The sequence below is a fragment of the Dendropsophus ebraccatus genome, chromosome 11 (assembly GCF_027789765.1).
Source record: "Dendropsophus ebraccatus isolate aDenEbr1 chromosome 11, aDenEbr1.pat, whole genome shotgun sequence".
In the NCBI taxonomy this organism is placed as follows: domain Eukaryota; kingdom Metazoa; phylum Chordata; class Amphibia; order Anura; family Hylidae; genus Dendropsophus; species Dendropsophus ebraccatus.
Genome location: NC_091464.1, coordinates 96,483,580 through 96,490,410, shown reverse-complemented (window position 1 = coordinate 96,490,410; position 6,831 = coordinate 96,483,580). Strand labels below are relative to the sequence as shown.

Here is a 6,831-nt window from a genome sequence, read left to right as displayed (position 1 = left end):
CATGTCTCATCCTCCAGAGTTGCACTCACTATTCTGCTGTTACATCCTGTCTCATCCTCCAGAGCTGCACTCACTATTCTGCTGTTACATCATGTCTCATCCTCCAGAGCTCCACTCACTATTCTGCTGTTATATCATGTCTCATCCTCCAGAACTGCACTCACTATTCTGCTGTTACAACATGTCTTATCCTCCAGAGCTGCACTCACTATTCTGCCGTTACATCATGTCTCATCCTCCAGAGCTGCACTCACTATTCTGCCGTTACATCATGTCTCATCCTCCAGAGCTGAACTCACTATTTTGCTGTTACATCATGTCTCATTCTCCAGAGCTGCACTCACTATTCTGCTCCTACATCATATCTCATCCTCCAGAGCAGCACTCACTATTTTGCTGTTACATCATGTCTTATCCTCCAGAGCTGCACTCACTATTCTGCTGTTACATCATGTCTCATCCCTCAGAGCTGCACTCACTATTCTGCTGTTACATCATGTCTCATCCTCCAGAACTGCACTCACTATTCTGCTGTTACAACATGTCTCATCCTCCAGAGCTGCACTCACTATTCTGCTGTTACATCATGTCTTATCCTCCAGAACTGCACTCACTATTCTGCTGTTACATCATGTCTTATCCTCCAGAGCTGCACTCACTATTCTGCGGTTACAACATGTCTCATCCTCCAGAGCTGCACTCACTATTCTGCTGTTACATCATGTCTCATCCTCCAGAACTGCACTCACTATTCTGCTGTTACAACATGTCTTATCCTCCAGAGCTGCACTCACTATTCTGCTGTTACATCATGTCTTATCCTCCAGAGCTGCACTCACTATTCTGCTGTTACATCATGTCTCATCCTCCAGAGCTGCACTCACTATTCTGCTGTTAAATCCTCCAGAGCTGCACTCACTATTCTGCTGTTACATCATCCAGAGCTGCACTCACTATTCTGCTCTTACATCCTGTCCTATCCTCCACAGCTGCACTCACTATTCTGCTATTACTGGGTGTCTGTAGAGGTGAGTGAGGTCACATGACATGCTCTCCTGGCTTTCCTTAAAAACTACTTACAGCGCTGACTTTCTGGAACAGTGCTTTCAGCCATTTTGTAGGAGGTCACATGACAGACTTATTTCAAGACGCCTGCCATCACAGCCAATCAGCAGAAGGAAGAATAGTCACATGACACGGGCCCTGCTGTCTCACCAGTCAGGGTAGGAGCAGCATCTTCTCTGCCAATCAGTAGAGCCGATTTGATCACATGGCCCAGCAATTTGCCTATTACAGTTCTCTTAGGGGGCGGGGCTCATTCTGGCTGTTTTGAGATTGCTACGCGGTAACCATGGCACCGTGAGTGACCAATCAGTGCAGGGCCTATTATACGACTAGTGAGGCCGAGCTGCCATTGTGGAGTCTGGGAAAGCTGGGTGCCATGGAATGATAACAGTACAGCAGTAACTACATGGGCTGTCACTCAACTTTCCAGGACTCCTGAACAGAGAATCCTATACATCTCATGGGCCCTGGGAATCCTGCAGGTTTGTGACACCCCTGAGGGGAAAGGGGAGGAGCTTATACAGATATAGCATGACAGGGTAAGAGGTTCCTCCAACCAATGGCTGATAGCTCCTACAAGATTACAACTCCCAGCATGCCCTGAAAGCAGAAGTCTCTCAGGGCATCCTAGGACTTGTAGTTCTGCACAGTCATTGCAGCACATCAATGGACGTCTCACTGATCCTGATGGAATGCGTCGTCCTGCCGTCCAGGATATGATAGGAGTTGTAGTAGCATCACAGATTAGGGAGCGCTGCTCTGGAGAACCCACCACATCAATGGACGTCTCACTGATCTGATGGAATGCGTCGTCCTGCCGTCCAGGATATGATAGGAGTTGTAGTAGCATCACAGATTGGGGAGCGCTGCTCTGGAGAACCCACCACATCAATGGATGTCTCACTGATCTGATGGAATGCATCGTCCTGCCTTCCAGGGTATGATGGGAGTTGTAGTAGCATCACAGATTGGGGAGCGCTGCTCTGGAGGACCTGCCTTATCAATGGACGTCTCACTGATCTGATGGAATGCGTCGTCCTGCCGTCCAGGATATGATAGGAGTTGTAGTAGCATCACAGATTGGGGAGCGCTGCCCTGGAGAACCCACCACATCAATGGACGTCTCACTGATCTGATGGAATGCGTCGTCCTGCCGTCCAGGATATGATAGGAGTTGTAGTAGTGTCACAGATTGGGGAGTGCTGCCCTGGAGAACCCACCACATCAATGGACGTCTCACTGATCTGATGGAATGCGTCGTCCTGCCGTCCAGGATATGATAGGAGTTGTAGTAGCATCACAGATTGGGGAGCGCTGCTCTGGAGAACCCGCCACATCATTGGGGATCAATGGACGTCTCACTGATCTGATGGAATGCATCGTCCTGCCGTCCAGGGTATGATGGGAGTTGTAGTAGAGTCACAGATTAGGGAGCGCTGCTCTGGAGAACCAATTCCAGTAAAATTTACAATGATATTGTAGGCTGTCAGGGCAACTGGGAGACAGTTGGGGAGCTGCAGTTGGCAGTGCGTGGCGCTAGTTATCATTCAGCTTTCCCAGGCTCCTGAATGGTGAATCTGCCATGATAATGTACATTTACCAGCGATTATGCCAACACCCAGCTTTCCCGGGGTCAGATATTTCCGGTTTCTGGTGTTTCTCACGGTGTGAGGGTGCAGCTCGTCCTCCCCGGTCACCTGCTGCATCGTCCGCCAGGGCCGCGGCCTCTCCCTCCATTAGCCAAAACCGCACCAGATGTTCCCGTCGTCCCGCAGGTAATTGACTTCACCAGGCACAATGCATCTATTGTCTGCCGGGCCCCAAATAAACATGGGGGGCCCCTCCCGCCCCACCGGGGGGCAGAGGTTATTCAATTAAAAAGAGCGCAGAAAGTGTAACTAACAATCCGCGGAAAGGAGCCGCCTAATGTCAGGGGCGAGCGTCAGCCTGAGAGGGCGGGCCGGGAGCGGCCATAACTATGATGGATGGCCGCTGTGTGTCTGAGGCCTTATTATTTGTGATGTGAGTGGAGGGCGCAGGCGGGGCGGCCGCGGCGGGCCATACACCTGCCGGGCTCCAGAGAACCAGGAACAGCTGTGCACTACCACCGCTACAAGGAGACGTCAGCCAACAGCTCATAAAGACAGGGGCCGGGGGCTTTTTGTTTTTACGATTTCCCTCCCCCGCCATGTTTTCTCTCAGGCCCTGCAGTCAGTCAGGATCAGATGGTCGGCCGAGGTGTGACGTGGGCACCGTGTTAGGGTATTAATGGCTTGTTTTAGGGCTTGTTCTGGATCCAGTGTGGCGGTCGGGGAGATTAGGCAACATGTGGAGGATCTGGAGGCCTGGCAGCCCTCCATACCTGCTGCCTCCCTGAAGTCCCCGTCCGTATGACTGACAGCTCAGGGAGGAGGGAGAAAATCAGAGATCACATAACGAAAAGGAGTGCAGCAAAATCAGGTCAGAAATAGTCAGATCTCTGAAACCAAGGCTGTAGTACGGTATTATACAGCATGAGAGCGATATAATATAGGATGGAAGCATCAGTGCGGTATTATACAGTATGGAAGCATCATCGCGGTATTATACAGTAAGGGAGCATCAGCGTGGTATTATGTAACATGGGAGCATCAGCGCGGTATTATATAGCATGGGAGCATCAGCGTGGTATTATATAACATGGGAGCATCAGCGCGGTATTATATAGCATGGGAGCATCAGTGCAGTATTATACAGTATGGGAACATCAGCGTGGTATTATATAACATGGGAACATCAGCGTGGTATTATATAACATGGGAGCATCTGCGCGGTATTATATAGCATGGGAGCATCAGCGCGGTATTATACAGTAAGGGAGCATCAGCGCGGTATTATACAGTAAGGGAGCATCAGCGCAGTATTATACAGTATGGGAGCATCAGCGTGGTACTATATAACATGGGAGCATCAGCGCGGTATTATATAGCATGGGAGCATCAGCGTGGTACTATATAACATGGGAGCATCAGCGCGGTATTATACAGTATGGGAGCATCAGCGTGGTACTATATAACATGGGAGCATCAGCGCGGTATTATACAGTATGGGAGCATCAGCGCGGTATTATACAGTATGGGAGCATCAGCGCAGTATTAAACAGTATGGGAGCATCAGCGTGGAATTATATAACATGGGAGCATCAGCGTGGTATTAAACAGTATGGGAGCATCAGCGCGGTATTATATAAAATGGGAAAATCAGCGCAGTATTATACAGTATGGGAGCATCAGCGCGGTATTATAGAGTATGGGAGCATCAGCGTGGTATTATATAACATGGGAGCATCAGCGCGGTATTATAGAGTATGGGAGCATCAGTGTGGTATTATACAGTATGGGAGCATCAGCGTGGTATTATATAAAATGGGAAAATCAGCGCGGTATTATACAGTATGGGAGCATCAGCACTGTATTATATAGCATAGGAGCATCAACGCAGTGTTATATAGTATGGGAGCATCAGAGCGGTATTATACAGTAAGGGAGCATCAGTATGGGAGCATCAGCGCGGTATATAACATGGAAAAATCAGCTGGTATTATACAGTAAGGGAGCATCATCGCGGTATTGTATAACATGGGAGCATCAGCGCGGTATTATACAGTATGGTAGCATCAGCGTGGTATTATATAACATGGGAGCATCAGCGCGGTATCATACAGTATGGGAGCATCAGCGTGGTATTATATAACATGGGAGCATCAGCGCGGTATTATACAGTATGGGAGCATCAGCGTAGTATTATATAACATGGGAGCATCAGCGCGGTATTATATAACATGGGAGCATCAGCTGGTATTATACAGTAAGGGAGCATCATCGCGGTATTGTATAACATGGGAGCATCAGCGCGGTATTATACAGTAAGGTAGCATCAGCATGGTATTATACAGTATGGGAGCATCAGCGCAGTATTATACAGTATGGGAGCATCAGCGTGGTATTATATAACATGAGAGCATCAGCGCGGTATTATACAGAATGGGAGCATCCATGCAGTATTATACAGTATGGGAGCATCAGCGCGGTATTATACAGTATGGGAGCATCAGCATGGTATTATATAACATGGGAGCATCAGCGTGGTATTATATAACATGAGAGCATCAGCGCGGTATTATACAGAATGGGAGCATCCATGCAGTATTATACAGTATGGGAGCATCAGCGCGGTATCATACAGTATGGGAGCATCAGCGTGCTATTATACAGTATGGGAGCATCAGCGTGCTATTATACAGTATGGGAGCATCAGCGTGCTATTATATAACATGGGAGCATCAGCGCGGTATTATACAGTATGGGAGCATCAGCGTTTTATTATATAACATAGGAGCATCAGCGTGATATTATACAGTAAGGGAGCATCAGCGCGGTATTATAGAGTATGGGAGCATCAGCGTGGTATTATATAACATGGGAGCATCAGCGTGGTATTATATAACATGGGAGCATCAGCGCGGTATTATACAGTATGGTAGCATCAGCGTGGTATTATATAACATGGGAGCATCAGCGCGGTATCATACAGTATGGGAGCATCAGCGTGGTATTATATAACATGGGAGCATCAGCGCGGTATTATACAGTATGGGAGCATCAGCGTAGTATTATATAACATGGGAGCATCAGCGCGGTATCATACAGTATGGGAGCATCAGCGTGGTATTATATAACATGGGAGCATCAGCGCGGTATTATACAGTATGGTAGCATCAGCACGGTATTATACAGTATGGGAGTGCCGCTAGGGGTCCCCATGGGGAGTAAGATGGCGGCGGCCAGCAGGGTCGTTCAGGTTGTGGAGCCGCATGTGCCAGCCATTAGATTCCCGATAGGAAAGGCAGTCCAAAACCCAATGTACAAGAAGCCTTGAAGTATATGATGTACCAATTTACCGCACCACCAATAACAGCACATCAGGCCACCAGTGAAAACCCTCCAGGAGCCCCAAATCCTGCACCGGTCCATAAAGCACATGGCTCTCCAGACACTAGCGAACTACTGAAGTCACTTCCTCAGAAATACAGGAGAAAAGCTGTATCTGCTGAGGAGATGGACTATATACAACGCGGAGGTCCTGAATAAAACATCGGCCACCCAAACCACTTCCAGTATACAAGTATGGGAGCATCAGCGCGGTATTATACAGCATGGGAGTATCAGCGCGGTATTATACAGTATGGGAGCATCAGCGTAATATTATACACTCACCGGCCACTTTATTAGGTACACCTGTCCAACTGCATGTTAACACTTAATTTCTAATCAGCCAATCACATGGCGGCAACTCAGTGCACTTAGGCATGTAGACATGGTCAAGACAATCTCCTGCAGTTCAAACCGAGCATCAGTATGGGGAAGAAAGGTGATTTGAGGCCTTTGAACGTGGCATGGTTGTTGGTGCCAGAAGGGCTGGTCTGAGTATTTCAGAAACTGCTGATCTACTGGGATTTTCATGCACAACCATCTCTAGGGTTTACAGAGAATGGTCCGAAAAAGAAAAAACATCCAGTGAGCGGCAGTTCTGTGGGCGGAAATGCCTTGTTGATGCCAGAGGTCAGAGGAGAATGGGCAGACTGGTTCCAGCTGATAGAAAGGCAACAGTGACTCAAATAGCCAACCGTTACAACCAAGGTAGGCAGAAGAGCATCTCTGATCGCACAGTACGGCCAACTTTGAGGCATGTGGGCTACAGCAGCAGAAGACCACACCGGGTGCCACT

At 48.4% G+C, this 6,831-nt stretch overlaps 1 pseudogene; it reads left to right on the top strand.

The window, feature by feature from the left end:
* The first annotated feature begins 5,865 nt into the window (after positions 1 to 5,865).
* On the top strand, positions 5,866 to 6,226 carry LOC138767937 (alpha-ketoglutarate dehydrogenase component 4 pseudogene; annotated as a pseudogene).
* Positions 6,227 to 6,831: the final 605 nt, after the last annotated feature.